This window comes from Zea mays, chromosome 3 (assembly GCF_902167145.1).
Source record: "Zea mays cultivar B73 chromosome 3, Zm-B73-REFERENCE-NAM-5.0, whole genome shotgun sequence".
Taxonomy (NCBI): Eukaryota; Viridiplantae; Streptophyta; class Magnoliopsida; order Poales; family Poaceae; genus Zea; species Zea mays.
Genome location: NC_050098.1, coordinates 121,417,477 through 121,437,888, shown reverse-complemented (window position 1 = coordinate 121,437,888; position 20,412 = coordinate 121,417,477). Strand labels below are relative to the sequence as shown.

Sequence of the window (20,412 nt, the reverse complement as noted above, 5' to 3'; positions counted from 1 at the left end):
TTTATCGGAGTGCAGTGGAAGTCTTGCATGGTCCAAGTCCACCTTTTCCTTTCAATCCATCTTGGAGACTAAATTAAGCAAACTCAAGCACACAGTTAGTCGCAAAGGGTCAAGGTTTAGCACATCTCCCCCTAAATGTGTGCATCACTTGCAAAAGGACTTGTGAGGTCCGGGGAGTGTTTGTACAACTTGAGCACCATAAATGAACAACAAAAATGCATTAAGGAACATGATCAAGGCATAAAACATATGTATGCTATAAATCAATCCAAGTTCCGCGAATCTAAGACATTTAGCTCACTACGCAACTTGCAAAAGGTCTGCTCATCTAAAGGCTTGGTAAAGATATCGGCTAGCTGGTTCTCGGAGCTAACATGAAACACTTCGATATCTCCCTTTTGCTGGTGGTCTCTCAAAAAGTGATGCCGGATGTCTATGTGCTTTGTGCGGCTGTGTTCAACAGGATTATCCGCCATGCGGATACCACTCTCATTATCACATAGGAGTGGGACTTTGCTCAGATTGTAGCCAAAGTCCCTGAGGGTTTGCCTCATCCAAAGTAGTTGCGCGCAACACTGTCCTGCGGCAACGTACTCGGCCTCAGCGGTGGATAGGGCAACGGAAGTTTGTTTCTTAGAACTCCATGACACCAGGGACCTTCCTAAGAATTAGCACGTCCCCGATGTACTCTTCCTATCGACCTTACATCCAGCATAGTCGGAGTCTGAATATCCAATCAAGTCAAAGGTAGACCCCTTTGGATACCAGATCCGAAGCAAGGCATAGCGACTAAATATCTAAGAATTCGCTTCACCGCCACTAAGTGACATTCCCTTGGATCGGATTGAAATCTAGCACACATGCATACGCTAAGCATAATATCTGGTCTACTAGCACATAAATAAAGTAAAGACCCTATCATAGACTGGTATGCCTTTGATCAACAGACTTACCTCCTTTGTTGAGGTCGGTGTGTCCGTCGGTTCCCATTGGAGTCTTTGCGGGCTTGGCGTCCTTCATCCCAAACCGCTTGATCAAGTCTTGCGTGTACTTTGTTTGGGAGATGAAGGTCCCATCCTTGAGTTGCCTCACTTGGAACCCAAGGAAATAACTTAACTCGCCCATCATCGACATCTCAAACTTTTGAGTCATCACCCTGCTAAACTCTTCAAAAGACTTTTGGTTAGTAGAACCAAATATTATGTCATCGACATAAATTTGGCACACAAAAAGATCACCATCACAAGTCTTAGTAAAAAGAGTTGGATCGGCTTTCCCAACCTTGAAAGCATTAGCACTTAAAAAGTCTCTAAGGCATTCATACCATGCTCTTGGGGCTTGCTTAAGTCCATAGAGCACCTTAGAGAGCTTACACACGTGGTCGGGGTACCATTCATCCTCGAAGCCAGGGGTTGCTCCACGTACACCTCCTCCTTGATTGGCCCGTTGAGGAAAGCGCTCTTCACATCCATTTGGAACAACCTGAAAGAATGGTGATCGGCATATGCTAGCAAAATACGAATGGACTCTAGCCTTGCCACAGGAGCAAAAGTCTCCTCAAAGTCCAAACCTGCGACTTGGGCATAACCTTTTGCCACAAGTCGTGCCTTGTTCCTTGTCACCACCCCGTGCTCGTCTTGTTTGTTGCGGAACACCCACTTGGTTCCCACAACATTTTGCTTGGGACGAGGCACCAGTGTCCAAACTTCATTTCTCTTGAAGTTGTTGAGCTCCTCCTGCATGGCCAACACCCAGTCTGGATCTAGCAAGGCCTCCTCTACCCTGAAAGGCTCAATAGAAGAGACAAAAGAGTAATGCTCACAAAAATTAACTAAACGAGACCGAGTAGTTACTCCCTTGTTAATGTCACCCAAAATTTGGTCGACGGGATGATCCCTTTGAATCATCGCTCGGACTTGAGTTGGAGGTGCCGGTTGTGCTTCTTCCTCCATTACTTGATCATCTTGTGCTCCCCCTTGATCACACGCCTCCTCTTGATGAACCTGTTCATCTTCTTGAGTTGGGGGATGCACCATTGTTGAGGAAGAAGGTATCTTGCTCATTTTGTTCCTGTGGCCGCACATCTCCAATCGCCATGGTGCGTATTGCGGCCGTTGGAACGTCCTCTTCATCTACATCATCAAGATCAACAACTTGCTCTCTTGGAGAGCCATTAGTCTCATCAAATACAACGTCGCTAGAGACTTCAACCAAACCCGATGATTTGTTGAAGACCCTATACACCTTTGTATTTGAGTCATATCCTAACAAAAACCCTTCTACGGCTTTGGGAGCAAATTTGGAATTCCTACCCTTCTTCACTAGAATGTAGCATTTACTCCCAAAAACTCGGAAATACAAAACATTGGGTTTGTTACCGGTTACTAGCTCATACGAAGTCTTCTTGAGGAGGCGATGAAGGTAGACCCAGTTGATGGCGTGGCAAGCCGTGTTCACGGCTTCCGACCAAAAGCGCTCGGGGGTCTTGAACTCTCCAAGCATCGTCCTCGCCATGTCTATAAGTGTCCTGTTCTTCCTCTCTACCACACCATTTTGTTGTGGTGTGTAGGGAGCGGAGAACTCGTGCTTGATTCCTTCCTCCTCAAGATACTCCTCCACTTGAAGGTTCTTGAATTCGGACCCATTGTCGCTCCTTATCTTCTTCACCTTGAGCTCAAACTCGTTTTGAGCTCTCCTTAGGATGCGCTTGAGGGTCCCTTGGGTTTCAGATTTATCCTGCAAAAAGAATACCCAAGTGAAGCGGGAAAAATCATCAACTATAACAAGACCATACTTACTTCCTCCTATGCTTAGATAGGCGACGGGTCCGAAGAGGTCCATATGAAGTAACTCCAGGGGTCTTGATGTTGTCATCACATTTTTGGCATGATGAGAGCTTCCCACCTATTTCCCTGCTTGACAAGCTGCACAAGGTCTATCTTTTTTGAAAGTAACATTAGTTAGACCTATCACGTGTTCTCCCTTTAGAAGCTTGTGAAGGTTCTTCATCCCTACATGTGCTAAGCGGCGATGCCACAGCCAGCCCATGCTAGTCTTAGCAATTAAGCATGCATCTAGACCGGCCTCCTCTTTTGCAAAATCAACTAAATAGAGTTTGCCGTCTAATACACCCTTAAAAGCTAATGAACCATCACTTCTTCTAAAGACAGACACATCTACATTTGTGAATAGACAATTATATCCCATATTACATAATTGACTTACGGATAGCAAATTATATCCAAGCGACTCAACTAAGAATACATTAGAAATAGAGTGCTCATTTGAGATTGCAATCTTGCCTAAGCCTTTAACCTTGCCTTGGTTCCCATCACCGAATATGATTGAATCTTGGGGATCATTGTTCTTGACGTAGGAAGAGAACATCCTCTTTTCCGCCGTCATGTGGTTTGTGCATCCGCTGTCGATAATCCAGCTAGAGCCCCCGGATGCATAAACCTGCAAGGCAAATTTAGGCTTGGGTCTTAGGTACCCAACTCATATTGGGTCCTACAAGGTTAGTACAAATAGCCTTAGGGACCCAAATGCAAGTTTTATCTCCCTTGCATTTTGCCCCTAATTTTCTAGCAATTATCTTCCTATCCTTTCTACAAATAGCAAAGGAAGCATTTAAAGCATGATAAATTGTAGAAGGTTCACTATTTGTTTTCCTAGGCACATGAACAACATTTCTTCTAGGCATGTTACTAATAACATTTCTCCTAGCTAAGTTTCTATCATGCATAATAGAGGAGCTAGAAGCAACCATGGCATGAGAATCAAAATCATTATAACTTCTATAGCCATTTCTAGAATGTCTCCTATCATGATACATGAAGGCATGGTTCTTTTGAGCACTACTAGCCATAGGGGCCTTTCCTTTCTCCTTGGCGGAGATGGAAGCCTTTTGGCTTGTTAAGTTCTTGACTTCCCTCTTGAAGCCAAGACCATCCTTAATTGAGGGGTGTCTACCAATCGTGTAGGCATCCCTTGCAAATTTTAGCTTGTCAAATTCACTCTTGCTAGTCTTAAGTTGGGCATTAAGACTAGCCACTTCATCATTTAATTTAGAAATGCAAGCTAGGTGTTCACTACAAGCATCAACATTAAAATCTTTGCACCTATTGCAAATCATAATATGTTCTACACAAGAGTTAGATTTATTCGCTACTACTAGTTTAGCATTTAAATCATCATTAACACCTTTTAAAGTAGAAATGGTTTCATGACAAGTAGATAGTTCACAAGAAAGCATTTCATTCCTTTTAACTTCTAGAGCAAGAGAATTTTGTGCACTAACAAATTTATCATGCTCTTCATACAAAAGATCCTCTTGCTTTTCTAATAACCTATTCTTATCATTCAAGGCATCAATTAATTCATTAATTTTATCAACCTTGGTTCTATCTAGGCCTTTGAAAAAACATGAATAATCTATTTCATCATCATCACTAGACTCATCCTCACTTGAAGAAGCATAAGTACTAGTATTACGAGTGCTTACCTTCTTTTCCCTTGCCATGAGGCAAGTGTGATGCTCGTTGGGGAAGAGGGATGACTTGTTGAAGGCGGTGGCGGCGAGTCCTTCGTTGTCGGAGTCGGACGAGGAGCAATCTGAATCCCACTCCTTTCCAAGATGTGCCTCGCCCTTTGCCTTCTTGTAGTTCTTCTTCTTTTCCCACTTTCCACTCTTCTTTTCCTGGTCACTATCATTATCGGGACAATTTGCGATAAAATGACCAATCTTACCACATTTGAAGCAGGAGCGCTTCCCCTTCGTCTTGTTCTTGTTGGGGTGCTCCTTGCGACCCTTTAGCGCCGTCTTGAACCGCTTGATGATGAGGGCCATCTCTTCATCATTAAGCCCGGCCGCCTCAACTTGCGCCAACTTGCTAGGTAGTGCCTACTTGCTCCTTGTTGCCTTGAGAGCAATAGTTTGAGGCTCTTGGATTGGACCATTTAATGCATCGTCGATGTATCTAGCCTCCTTGATCATCATCCGCCCGCTTACGAACTTTCCAAGGATCTCCTCGGGCGTCATCTTCGTGTACCTAGGATTCTCACGAATATTGTTCACAAGATGTGGATCAAGGACGGTAAAGGACCTTAGCATTAGGCGGACAACGTCGTGGTCCGTCCATCGCGTGCTTCCATAGCTCCTTATCTTGTTGACGAGGGTTTTGAGCCTGTTGTACGTCTGGGTTGGCTCCTCCCCTCTTATCATCGCGAATCTCCCGAGTTCGCCTTCCACCAACTCCATCTTGGTGAGCATGGTGACGTCGTTCCCCTCATGTGAGATCTTGAGGGTGTCCCAGATCTGCTTGGCATTGTCCAAGCTGCTCACCTTATGATACTCGTCCCTGCACAATGAGGCTAACAACATAGTAGTAGCTTGTGCATTTTTATGAATCTGTTCATTGATAAACAAGGGACTATCCGAGCTATCAAATTTCATTCCACTCTCTACTATCTCCCATATACTAAGATGGAGAGAGAACAAGTGACTACACATTTTGTGACTCCAAAATCCGTAGTCCTCTCCATCAAAATGAGGAGGTTTACCAAGTGGAATGGAGAGTAAATGAGCATTGGTACTTTGAGGAATATGAGAATAATCAAAAGAGAAGTTTGAATTAACCGTCTTCTTATTCTCGTAGACGTTGTCGTCGTCATTTTGGGAAGAAGAGGACTCGTCGCTGTCGTCGTAGTAGACGATCTCCTTGATGCGCCTCGTCTTCTTCTTCCCATCTCTTCGTTTGTGGCCCGAGCCTGAGTCGATAGGCTTGTCATCTTTAGGCTCGTTGACGAAGGACTCCTTCTCCTTATCGTTGACCACCATCCCCTTGCCCCTAGGATCCATCTCTTCGGGTGGTTAGTCCCTTTCTTGAAGAGAACGCCTCTGATACCAATTGAGAGCACCTAGAGGGGGGGTGAATAGGTGATCCTGTAAAAAACTTGAAACTTAATCCGCATAACTTGATTAGGAGTTAGCACGAATAAGCCAAGTGGCTAGAGAGGAGAACTTGCACAACACGATAACCACAAAGATATCAACACAGAGATGGCACGGTGGTTTATCCCATGGTTCGGCCAAGTTCAACACTTTCCTACTCCACGTTGTGGCATCCCAATGGACGAGGGTTGCAATCAACCCCTTTCAAGCGGTCCAAAGACCCACTTGAATACCACGGTGTTTTGCTTTCACTTTACTATATCCCGCTTGCGAGGAATCTCCACAACTTGGAGCCTCTCGCCCTTACACTTTGAAGTTCACAAAGAAGCACGGAGTAAGGGAGGGATGAGCAACACACACAAGACACGAAATCAGAGTACCAACACGCACACAAGTCGCAACAAGAGCTCACAACACAACTTAGCGAGTTCACAACTCAAATGGAGCTCTAATTGCTATCGCAAAGAATCAAATGCGCGGAATCGAAGTCTTGGTGCTTAGGAATGCTTAGAGAATGCTCGGTGTTATCATCCATGCGCCTAGGGGTCCCTTTTATAGCCCCAAGGCAGCTAGGAGCCGTTGAGTGCATTCTAGGAAGGCAATTCTTGCCTTCTGTCGCCTGGCGCACCGGACAGTCCGGTGCACCACCGGACACTGTCCGGTGAGGATCTCCTTCCTTATTTGGCGAAGCCAACCATTGGCTCTTTGGAGCCGTTGGCGCACCGGACAGTCCGGTGTCCCCCTTCCGATCGTTGGCTTGGCCACGTGTCTCGCGCGGATCGCGCGGCCGGCCGTTGGCCCGACCGACCGTTGGCTCACCGGACAGTCCGGTGCACACCGGACAGTCTGGTGAATTATAGCCGTACGCCGTTAATCACTTCCCGAGAGCAGCAAGTTCGCCTGAGCCAGCCTGGCGCACCGGACACTGTCCGGTGCACCACCGGACAGTCCGGTGCACCCAGACAAAGCTGACTTTGGCTGAACAAAGCCATCTTTAATTTCAACTTGATTTTTCCTGTTTCCAGCACTTAGACACAATACATTAGTCTCTAAAACAATGTACTAAGTCTGAGAAACATACCTTTATACTTGATTTGTACTTTGTCCACCATTTAACACTTAGGCACTTGTGTTGGACACTAAATCACCAAAATACTTAGAAATGGCCCAAGGGCACATTTCCCTTTCACCCGCTCCGCCTTGTAGACTTGCTCAGCGGGGGACTTGGTCGCCCGCTTCGCCTCATGGAGTTGCTCGGCGGGGGACTTGGTCGCCCGCTCTGCCTCGCGGAGTTGCTCAGCGAGGGCCAGAAGAAGGGGTTTTTGGTCTTGCTCCGAGTACCAGTTCCAGGGTACTCGACACCAACTTAGCATGATATTTAACAAGAACTAGTAAAATGGCCATATATTGTGATAGCACATAATCATATTTGATGAGTGATTCTGACAATCATGGCAATCTATTTGAATGAATAGTTATATCCATATTACTTTTATGTACTTACCCACTTCTGTATTCTCGTTGTGGGAGAGGGGAGAGTGGTGTTGACACACAACAACCATAAAAATTATTGTGCTTTACAACAATATAGTATAGTAGAGAAAGATAATAAAATTTGAGGAACTGTTTTGGGAATGGGATGAAATCAGTGCAAAATGGTTGTAAAAGCAATTAAAAGTTTCTATTTTAATTTTGGACTCAGAGTCAGAAACGATCTTATAAAAAATGATTATAATATCAGATATTTCAAAAATATCGAAATCGAAATCATCAGAACGGAATCATTACCAATATTGGCCTAGAATCATATTTTAATCTTAAGAGCACCTCCCAGTTAAAGCATTATGTCGTTGTTATTTCAAATGACATAAGCAAATTAAAACAAGATAATCGCATTCAATTGGCTAACCATAATAATGCATAGGAGCCTAAACTTAATAAATCTACCATTCATTCTCAAGTCTCAAATATACTAGAATAAAGAGCGCCCTATCGGGCGCTATAGCGCTCATATGTTAACCTTCAGCTAGCACAAGTATAGAAACATCACCTCAAATAGACTTTAAGATACAGAAATAACTCCAGATAAAAGTAAACGGTAGAGTCATATAGTAAAGGCACCAGACTTAGCTAAATGAAGAAAGTGGTAGCCCAAAGTTTGTCTTCGAATAGAATACACTTCTGGGTCATCAAAAGATATTGTGTACACATATACTTAGATAACACAGTTTGCAACCCTGTAAGCTAGAATGAATGCTGGAACTATAAGAGGAGGGACAAATGTTTTCAACCTTGACGCACTGCTGAAACTGTCAGATATGCGTGGAGCTGCACTGCTGAAACTGTCAGATATGTGTGGAGCTGACAGGAAGACAACCCTCATGCACTTTGTTGTCCAAGAGATGGAGCGATCACAAGGACCAAAGGCTTTAGAGAAGCTCGGTGGAATAGAAGGGAAGGTATTCAGAAATGGGAACATAATTTGTTTCAGAGTTAAGTAATGAGCTTGGCAATGTCAAGAAGGTAGCAAGTATAGATTTAGATACCTTGAAAAGTTCAATCTCAAATCTATCACAAGGACTGGCTCAATTGATAAGGTTTTTTTGGGAAGTGCCTTACCTACCATGACATGAATCAGAATTTCCTGCAATGCATGAGATCATTCCAAACTCATGTAGAGAATACCAAACTTGTGGTACTCACTGGCCAAGGATGGGATGCAAAGTAGAAGGAACGAATCTACCTGAAAGTGCTTGCGCATATCGATATACCAAGGAGACGTCCATGTAGATGGAGATTCGAGTCCTCTTTTGATACCTGAGGTATCATCCAATCTAGCAAAAGCAACCATTCAGAAAAAATATGGACAAAAAACCTACGGCGACTTAGCTTCAAATAAGCTGAAGTCTGAATTGATTAGCTAACAAAAGAAACAGATAATTCAAACATACCTAATCACAAGTGTGCATGTATCTGTTGTTCATATACCTGGTAATAATAGCCCAGTCGTGTGCTTTGGAGTCCACAAAAACCTATAATATATATAGTAAGAAAAGAAGTTCAGGAATTTGGGGAGCAGACATTAACTTTTTTGTCCATACCAATAAAAGCATTACTTACGAAATTCCTGCTGCCGCTGGAGCTGCACCCCTGAACAACGACATCAAAGTCATTGATTTTAGTTAAAATCCATAGGAAAAGGAAACGGTTCTGAGAAATGATTCCTCGCCTGGGCCTAACATGAGCTGAAACCAGGGTTCACAATTTTGTTTGCATTGATCCGAATTTCGTTTTGTGGACCAAAGTTTGACTTTTGTATTTTTATATTTTGAAACGGAATCTATTTAAAACCGGACCGAAATTCATTTTTTGGTGAGTAGCGAAAACCAAAATAATGTAACACAATTAAGACGGTCAGTGTGTGCCGGCAAGTCGACTAAATAATGTAACACAATTAAGACGACATACCGCGTGCGCTTGCAAGGCGCCTGTGCCGCCTTGATTCGTACAAACGGGCAACATGCGCATACGGAGCTTCAGCCATGGGCACACCGCGACATGTACCACGTGACACACACCTAGCACTTGTAGAACGTGAAAAGCGCACACGTGAACTGTAATAGAGAGGCCCCCACATAAAAAAGCATGTACCATACGCCTTTGAAACAAACTCAAGGAAACTGAATCAATGGTTAATTGTAGCGCATAGATACTAAAACATATAGCAAACTTAGGCAAACAATTAGCCACATACGCATAAAATTCACGAAGCAAGAACATGTAAAAACGCTAAGTAACAAACCCTAGAAAATACACAAGAATATGATTCAGAATTTATACTGCACCAATTAAACAGAATCACAAAACTCTGGCACCAAAATGAAAGAGCACATCACCTAAACACTTTGTGCACAACGTGTAGAACAACACAGTTCTCTACAAAAGCATGTTGTTCCTCTTCTCTATTCAGACAACCCAAATTACAAATCCATCACTCCCTTGCATTTTTTCTAAGTTCTAATTACCGGAACTTAGTTCGAGGTTCATCCAATCACCTGAACCACACTTAGTTCAAGATTTATCTAACTACTTGAACCATCTCTGTGAGTCTAAAAAAAGAGGAGACACTATGGCAACGCGTAATACATGAGCTCAAACCAATACTTATATGCATAAATGCATTTGTATTAATATGGCAAGAACGGGTATGTCGAATATCAATTATAAAATATTTAGATCGTACAAAAAACTACAAAACTCTAAGCAGGCTGGGCAACAGGTAGCAAACCTAAATCAGAGGGTACCACCGAGCACCTAACTGCACATAAGCATCAAAAAACGGAAGTTCCTGAAACATCCAAGTAGGAAGCCAAGGAAATGAGATGAACATGTGGATAACGGAGTTAACTTAATTAAAAATAGTCTGTGAAGGTACGACATAAACCCAAAAGAAGCCACACATGGGATTTGAGTTCAATACACTTCACAGTTTTGACTCCACCATTTCAACGAAAACACAATACTGCACCGGAACGATAGAAGCACAACACCAACACACCCTATGTGCAGCGTGTAGAATAACATAAACAAAATACTATGCCATTGAAAACAAGTATATCACTGACATAATCTGAGCGCAGTATGTGTAGCAAGGAAGAAGTCATAGCCGTCTAAAAATTGTGAAGGATAAGTGTAAAAGCACGGAAAGGAACTAACCTCCTAAAAGGAATCAGCGACGAGTAGCCTTCTGCAGATTCCGTCAAACGCTATCTGCGTAGGAAGGAACAAAGGCACCGAATCAATTAGATGGTACAACACAACATATGGATAACGGAGTTCACTTAACTAAAAATAGTTCTGTGAAGGTACGACATAAACCCAAAAAGCACACATGGGATTTAAGTTCAATACACTTCACAGTTTTGACTCCACCATTTCAATGAAAACACAATACTTTGCACCGTCATGACAGAAGCACAACACCAACACACACCTATGTGCAGCGTGTAGAATAACATAAACAAAATACTATGCCACTGAAAAAAGTATATTACTGACATAATCTGAGTGCAGTGCGTGTAGCAAGAAAGCAGCCATAGTCGTCTACGAACCACGAGGGAGAAGTGCAAAAGCACAACAAGGAACTAACCTCCCAAAAGGAATCAGCGATGAGTAGCCTTCTGCGAACTCCGTCAAAAGCTATCTGCGTAGGAAGGAACAAAGGCACCGAATCAATTAGATGGTACAACACTGCATGCAGCGAACAAGATGCAAGGGTAAATGTACTCTTCATCAGAGTTGAGTGTTAAGCTGAATTTGCCGTTAAAAATACTCGCTACAAACGATGACTACCTGTATTTTGTTTTTGGAAATAGCACATGTTGTAGGTAAACAATTTTAGAAAACAAAGTGGACACACAGTAATAAAGATACATACGCATTGGGGCAAACCTGGACGCACGGAGGGATGTCAGAAGGCCTCGCCAAACGCCATCAGCGGCAAAGTGGGGGAGCCCTAAGGACAGTGTTTGGCTACAATGTCGAAAGAAAGAGAGCGGGACTCAGGACGATGGTAGATCTGTTCTCTAAAAAGCGAATAGAGGATGGGTGTATAGGAGAAGGTACCTAGAACAGGGTCGGTGCCCATGCCGTGGCACTAACATGGTTTGTGTGGCGATGGTTTCGGCGATGATGTCCACGTAGCAGGCTGCATCCTCAACTCGCTGCAGGTGCTCATGGGTCCGCGCGGACCAGTTGGCTGGAGGGCTTCGTGTGGGTCGACCTAGAGAACGACATCGGCACACAGTGGGCAAAGTACGACGCGCTGTAGCTGCAGAGGGATGGCAAGGGGCGTCCACCGCAAGCTTCAATCGATGGGACGCCCGACGTCATGGTGACCTGCATAGATGCCATGAGAGGGAGAGGTCCAAGACCCAAGGACGATCCGCCGCTGATTATTAGGGACGACGGAGCAGGCCGCATCCTATCTGTGTTGCAGTAATTCAGTAAAGCAGGTAAAAGAAACACCCTTTTTATTATTGTTCTGTATCCTATAGTGCTTATCTGCAACTTGGTTCTGCTTCAGCACATGGCCAAAGCAGAAGCTACGAGAAACTTATTTTATTATTGCAGAGTATACTATAATCGAAGTCATGGTAGACAGTAAAAATAGAGAAAAATACCAGGTTATTTTCAGTACAAAGAAATCACCCTTTTCCTAGCAAATAAAATTAGAACGACACATTTCATTCCATTTTGCATGTCGGCCTAGCTAGTGTCCCTAGCTAGTCGGCACTCGACACCACCAGCTTAATGCCTAGATTCTGAAATGTGTTACACTTAAAACCTACAGATAACTCCCCCATAGGCCATAGGAAAATGGGAAACTCCTTATTCATGGCCCATCATTACGCCATCAGTCGTTCCTTACATGCCTTTAGGCCTGGTTGCAGTCACAGCAGGACCGACTTGTCACAACAGCTGCACACAGGCGAGATTAGCAAGGTGACGAACGGTAGGGATGAAGCTAGGCGTGTGTGCTTGATTACCTGGAAGGATGTTTCCATCTTCTGCCTGAGGACCCTGTGCTCCCTGTTCAAGTTCTGGAAGGACCTCATACAATTACAGACACAAACGATAGGTGTATCAGTAATGGATGATGATTAACAAGTCTAGCTCAGAGAGAAGGTAATATAAGTTACTGTCCATTATAGACAAAAGGACAACCAGCCTGTGAAACAATCAACAGCCAAGAAGGGGATGGTCCTAAGTCATAACCGTTAGAAGAAAGGAGAGCAATAGAGCATGTCATTTTCAGTCCGCTTCTACCTGCTGGACGTGGTGGTTTTAGGGTGTCGTTGATGATACGTAGAGAGAGAAACTGCACACGATAGGGCCTGCCATGGCGTATGGCAATAGTAGCCAGTCATGGACTTCCCCGCTTGCCTGCGGCTGCCCATGTGTCTGTTCCACCTTCACATGTTGCAGCGATAGGTGAGCGGTGGCCAAACTGGTACAACATGCCCTGCGCTCAACAAGAGCCACACGTCAAAATGTCGTGATTGGGAGAGGAGGAACGGTGGGGGACGGAGGAGGCAGAGGATGATTGTGACCAACAACACTGACGGTACGCTACAACATGTGGAGCAATGACCAACAGATACTATGCTTCTGGTGCAACTGTGCAAGGCAGACGTCCTCTCTCTCATGGACACGTGTCATGCGCACGTAGTCGGCACAAAGAGCGGTCTCCGTCTGCGTGCCGCCGCGCTGCCTGCTAGTGCCGTTGTTTGGTAGGATCACGGTGAATGACCTTGATGGTGGGACCGGCTGCTCCACGTGTCATGCCGGAGGCATGCAAGGCCGCGTGAAATGCGGACGTGAGCCCAAATACGTTCAAGTTTTAAGGAACCAGATTAAGTCAACAAGGTCAGCAATGAATAACGATAGAGATCGAAGAGAGTAGCGTACAACAATATTGAGTAGTTTATTTCAGCATATTTGTGATCACAAAGTGATGTTTTATCTTACCTTTCACCATAATCCAGCTTATATAATTTAGGAGGGAAACAAACACACAACTTATTTTTACTTATTTGAGATCACAAATTGATATTTTACTCGTCTACCATTCCGCTATAATCCAACTTAGGCCTTCTTTGGTTATAAGGGATGAAATCTCACCATAGATTCAATCCGAGTTTGGATTGGGTGAATACATATCTCACACTCAATCCCATGGTGAGATTAAATCCATCATTTAATCCATGTATCTCTCAAAGATAGTTATTCTTTTAATCCATGGATTCTAAAATAAACTTGTGTAATATCTTCATTGAATTGTTCCATACCTAATGAGCTATGAATGGAATCCATGACTTCCATCGTTTAAAAAATTCCCAAACCCTTCCATTATTATCGGGATAAGACCCCAGTCCTAGGACCCACCGGCCAGTGAGTGTGCTAAGGAAAGAGTCCCTGATCCCTGGTGCCCATTAGGCAGTCAGAAGAGACAGGTGCACCAACCCTAGAAGGACCCCGCCTCCAATCGAACCCCGCGGCACCGAGTGTAACACCCCATTAATTCTCAGAAGATTCTTCTCAGTGCTAACTTAAAACCATTATCATATGTGAAACAAATTGAGCAAAGGACATCAAAGTTAGGAACAAAGGTTTAATTAAGTCTTTTTCATCTTAAGGATTGTGCCTTAATCATATCATGTACCTCAAAGTGAGAAGAATTCACAAACCCTAAATAACCCTAAGTAGGCCATTTAAGTGCAAAAGGAGAAAACTTGTAAAAAGGTTTTGAAAAACACAAAATTATGAGGAGAACCAAATAACAAAGTTAAAGTGCACTAAATAAACTACAAAATGTAGTAAGAAAGTTTGATCAGGGGAGCTTTGCAAAATTCTCAAAAAGACCCCTCAAGCTAAACTTTCAAAAAAGAAATTCAGAAAATTCAGAACTGAATTTTTGCCCCTTTATGAAGTTCAGCCGTGTTCTATGTCTTCCAAAACTCAAATCTACAAACCCCAAATATGAAAATGGCGCCAAATTGCGTTGAACATAATCTGGTAAAGTTTGAAATCCAACAAAAACCATTTGTCACATGTTGACTTGACCTTAATCTCGGATTTCAACCGAGCGACAAACCCAACTTCGCCCCTCGTATCTCGCAAATACGAGATCAAATCCACTCAAGTGTTGTAAGAGAAACAAAGAGTAAACGACAAAGAAGAAATTGTGTGCAGGGATTTGGGAGAGTTACAAGAAGATCATGAGCCAATTAGCGTTTGAAAATGACCAGACCGAGCGAGGCCATGTGTTCGATCGCTTGCCTGACCGGCCGAGCGCGGACTGGCCATGGCAGCGCGCGCCCCGCGCGTCTGCACCATGCCCTCACCTATAAGTGCCCCCAGAGGCCTTAGCCGTATGCAATTGCGCACCCAAAGCCCCGCCCGAGCAAGTGATCACCGGAGTTCGCCGTTGAAAGCGAGTGCCACCGCCCGCCAGCACTGCCCGAGCACGGACGTCGTGACCAATCCTTTCTAACGACCCCTAGCCTCGCCCTAGCCCTTGGACAACTTTCTTGAGAGGTTGTGAAGCTTCTCTAAGCTTGAGCCGAGGCATTGCCTCACCGGAGGAGCAGAATCACCCTCGCCGGACTTCGGCCGCCCGCCACCGCGCGTAGACTGAGTTATCCGGTAAGCCATTCTTCAATTCCTCGCACCTACGCCTTCCCTAGCACCTAGTGAAGCTCACTGACTGGTTTAATTGAACTCTACCACCCTGGATAGGTCGGAGCCCTCGCCGCCGACGAGCTTCCCCGCCTGCGCACGTGGACCGACCTACTCTGACCATCCCCGGAGACGATTCGCACATCGGTGTGACCGTCACAACCTCCCCTATGCCCTCGGCTACCTCACCGGAGCAATCTCGCCACCGGTAAGCCCCTCCGCCCTTTCCTCTGCCACGGGTACTGTTTAATTGGGGGAAGGACCTTAGGTTAGATTTAGTAAAACCTCAAGGGGGTTTTGAATTGTCAGTGGCTCATGTGAATAGTAAGCCGAGGACTAGTCTGTAAGGAAACTTAAAAACATTCGCCAGGGACCCCGATGCAAGTTAGTTTCCATTTAACCATTTCTGATAAATTCTTTTTAAATGACCAGAGAACTTGGGAAATTCGTACCTTGAGAAATATTTAACCAAATTTAGTCAAACTAATTTTGCTGGATTCCAAATAATATGCACTATTGAACAAAAATACTGAACTCTATGGTTTTTGTATTAAATTTTAGAGTTTTGAATTAAATAGGGAAACTAACCAAAACTTATTAATATAAGGAAAAATGGTTATGCTTATGTACTAGGCTTAAGAAAATTAGTAGAGATACATACCCAACTTAAGCACTATTTAAAAATACTGAGCATCCCAGTATACAAGGTTAACTCAAGTTTTGCTATTAAAGACTATATCTGTCCAAAACTTAGGAAATAAAAAAGGCAGTAGAAAACAATAAAGAGAGGATGAACATATTTTTCCTAGTATACTTAAGTGATAAAGAACGTAGGAAAAATACAAAGAACCTTAGTACAGAGCTAATACAAGGATAAATATTTATTAGGCACTAAGAAATCTAGAAAATCCATAATTAAAAATATAAGGACCATTTCAAAAATGGTAAGGAAAATCCAGTGGACTCCTAACTGCTAGAACACCATTACAAAATAGTAGACACCCCAACTCATTTTAATAAGTGGGTTGAATAGTTAAAACTTGATTTTGGCCCATGTTCTAATTAAATCATAAGGAAGCCAAAAATTGTGCAACAGTAGGCAAATAAATATTTACCCAACTATTGATGAAGTAGACCACCAGAGAAAAATATGAAACCTACTTAAAAATGTAAGGTAACACCCATGGCCCCTACCCTATAAAAAGACCAGTTAATCCAAAAATTCTTACCACCCTTTTCCTTAAGCAAAAAGTTGCCAAATCCTAGAATGATTGCTCTTGCACAAAGAACAAGATAGGAAAAATTAGAAATCTGTTGTTTGACATTTTTCAAGTATAGTGGTAGTAGAAAGCACCCTTTTTGCCAAGAACTTTAGAAAATCACAGTAAAATAACCAATAAGCATTAGTGGCTAAAATTTGGTACAAAGTCATGTTATTACACCTAAATGCCAGCAAAAACAACATTTAAGGAATACTCCACTGTTAGAGGAGAGTTGTAGTTCAAATTACCCCCTCTGCCCTACCACTTGATAATTTTGTGCAGAGAGTAAGATTTATACACCAGTGAGAAGCTACTGTAACACCTCAGGTGTTACTTAGGGTGTCCACCCAAGGCTACACCATTTAAACCTACTATCACATGTGGTTTAGTTTGAGCAAAGTGCATCAAACTTGGAATTCAAGGTCCTAAGAAAGTGCAACCCATCTTGGATATCATACCCTAACTTGTCATGCACATAAAAAGGGGAGAATTGCCCAAAAACCTTAAGCAAACCCCTTTGGACAATGGGAACCCTAGATGTAAGTATGACCAAAAGGTCATGAAAACCTTATGATCATGGCTTGGGCCAAATATAAAAGTTATAGTACACTTAATAACCTACAAATGATAGTAAGAAGGTAACCCCAAAAAGATTTCAGAAAAGCCCCAAAAAAGTTCACCAAAGGTTTGAGCACAAAAGAAAAATCAGAAAATGCCTAAGTCCAAAACTAACCTTTGGCCAAAGATCACCTATGTTCACCCTCATTCAAACTTCAAAATACTTTGACCCAATTGACAAAGTGGCGCCAAATTAACCCTAGAATGCCCTGGAAAAAGTTGACACCTACCCTAAGATGTTTGACACGACTTGGCACCATTTTTGTCTCGGTTTGGACATATCTGACATAACCGACTTCCCACCCCTGTTGGGGGCCTTCGGCTTCCGAAGGTCCTCAAAAACATGATTTAACAATGTTTCTGGAGTAAAGTACATTAACAGGTATCTTCGGACTCGGATCAGAGCCACAGTATGAAGAAGCGCAAAGAACACGAAGGTTGGCGCAGAGCCGAAGCTGTGTGTAGAAGAGCTTCGGGATAACGGCGGAAAAGGAAACCGACTTAAAGATGAAAAACCAGATTAGACCTCGAAGAATTATCATAGAGTTATTGATAAACGTAAAGGGCTTTAATGTAATTTTGCATGGGCTGCGACCCGTGCCTATAAATAGGTGAACAGTATCCCCGTACTGTTCACGCTGACTTGGCATTCACTTTTGCGCCACACTTGTATTTTCTCTCCTTCAAGCCGAAGGTACATTTGTAATTTATTTTTGTCTACATAAGTAATATAAATAGAAGTATATTAATAATAATAATGTTTACAGAAATCATACTACCTTCTGTATTTTGTTTGAATATTTTTCATTCTTTACTATAATTATGAAGGTACGTCTTTCATGACCTTCGCCCTCCTAATCATTATATCCGAAGGGAAATAATGATTAAGAGGACGAAGGGCTTTTGATATTTAACATTTTATGTTGCCTTGTTCTTGATTCATAGCATTTGAGAACAAGTCACCAACATTGGCGCCCACCTCCGGTGAACTCACTTCCATTTTCTGAGTCTTGAACACCTTCGGCAAGCATCACCTTCGTCATGCCGCCGAAAAAAGCTTCAGCGACAGGGGCTGGTACTTTACAGCCGCTGGATCCCAATCAGGACGTCCTTTCTCTTAGAGAGGCCCGAAGCCAGAAGAGGAAAGCTGTTAGTCCAACACCTCCGGAGGATGACTTGAATCAAGAAATCCAAAATCTGGAGATCCTTCAACAACAGGTGCAGCGCAAGAAGGAGAAGATGGCTCGTCTAGCCGATCTTCAGAGACAGATAGACGAAGCTTCTGAAGAGGTTCGCCATCTTGTTCAAGATGATCAGAGCCGAAGGCCTCCACGCAGAGAGCTCCATCAGGAAGGCTTCCACAATGAGGACGACTGGTATGAAGATTTCCATCATGGAAACTTTGCTTTCGATGATGCTTCTCCCCTCTCAACAGAATTGTAGGCTACACCATGGCCCCAGTCTTACAAGCCACCCCAGTTACCCATGTATGACGGTCATACAGACCCGAAGCAATTCTTGATGAGCTACGAGGCAACCATATCTTCGTATGGTGGCAATACTGCAGTCATGGCAAAATCCTTTGTCATGGCCGTCAAGAGTGTTGCTCAGACCTGGTACTCTTCCCTTCGGCCAGGGACAATCACTTCTTGGCAGAAGTTGAAGGATATGCTGATAACTAGCTTCCAAGGGTTTCAGACGAAGCCAGTCACTGCTCAAGCTTTATTTCAGTGTACTCAGGACCACGAAGAATACCTCCAGGCGTACGTCCGAAGGTTTCTGCGTCTGAGGGCACAAGCACCAACAATGCCCAATGAAATTGTCATTGAGGCCATGATTAAAGGGCTTCGGCCGGGGCCTTCAGCGCAGTACTTTGCCAGGAAGCCACCACAAACATTGGAGAAACTGCTCCAGAAGATGGATGAATACATTCGAGCTGACAATGACTTCCGCCAAAGAAGGGAGGAAGCATTCAGGTTCTCTGAAATGACCAGGGGTTTCGGAGGAAGATTTCACCCGAGGCACGTTAGGTCAATACATAACTCTGCTCAAACTGATGATCGAGGGAGTCAGCAGCAAAGGCCACAATACTCTTCACAAGCTTCGGGCCAGCAGCAAAGTTCTTTTCGGCCGCCAGCGCCAAGGGGCAGAGGCGCCAGGGGCTTCGAGGGAAGGTTTGGAGACCAGCCAAGAAAAATTTATTGCCTATTCTGTGGTGAAGACAAGGGCCATACCACCAGGATGTGCCATGTTACCATCCAGAAACAGAAGGAGATAGCAGAAGCAGCAGCGCAACAAAGTCAGCCGAAGCAGGTCATGCACACTGCTTCGTATCACTCGCCTTATATTCCAGAATATGTAGGCAACCACTCTGCAGCTTTTGTTGCTTCGGCAAGCCAACCCCAAGCATCTTGGCAGCAGCCTCCACCGCCACCGCCGATCCAGCGAGGGCAGCAGCCAGAAGGGAGTCAGCACAGTCATCTTCAGCGGGATTTCAGAGAGGAGTCTGAAGCTCGCACAGTCAACAGCACTGTGCCAGAGTCGAAGCACATTTATTGACAAATATCCTACCTCAACAGCAGTTCTTTCGCATTTTTTACATACAGTATTACCTTTTTGTTAATAAGGAACAATTATGAAGAATTTAAATGTCTTTTATTGAATTTCAAATTCCTTGTAATACTTTCGTCTTTTACCATAATAGAAATATGTTTTTTCCATAGGCTTGAGTTGCCGAAGCATACGAATTTATGCTGATTTGAAGGACCTTTCTATTACCAAAAATTTGATCTAACGGACACAGTACAAATTGTTCGATACAGTAAAAAGTCGTTCCTAAGGGAGCGCAGTGTAAGTTTTCTAAACCTACAGCGAAAAATAAACGCTGATTCCGCTGAAAGTAAAAGGCGAAGAAGCTCCTAAGGGAGGCTTACAGCGAAAAATAAACACTGATTCCGCTGAAAGTAAAAGGCGAAGAAGCTCCTAAGGGAGGCTTACAGCGAAAAATAAACGCTGATTCCGCTGAAAGTAAAAGGCGAAGAAGCTCCTAAGGGAGGCTTACAGCGAAAAATAAACGCTGATTCCGCTGAAAGTAAAAGGCGAAGAAGCTCCTAAGGGAGGCTTACAGCGAAAAGTCAGCGCTGATATAAAGTGTGTGTGCTTTATTACAGGGATATATATCTGCGGCACAAATATCATCTTGCATAACATAACATCATCACATCATTTTTGCATAACATAAGCATCATACAGCATAGTGCATCTGAAACAAGAAAGGGATATAGTGTTGATCTTCGGAGCATATTTTGGAAAAGAGAAAATCGTGCTAAGGCACAAGAC

The 20,412-nt window shown here is 43.6% G+C and overlaps 1 pseudogene; it reads right to left on the bottom strand.

Annotated features, from left to right (window-relative positions):
• Window positions 1-8,468: 8,468 nt before the first annotated feature.
• On the bottom strand, window positions 8,469-9,117 carry LOC109945274 (uncharacterized; annotated as a pseudogene).
• Window positions 9,118-20,412: the final 11,295 nt, after the last annotated feature.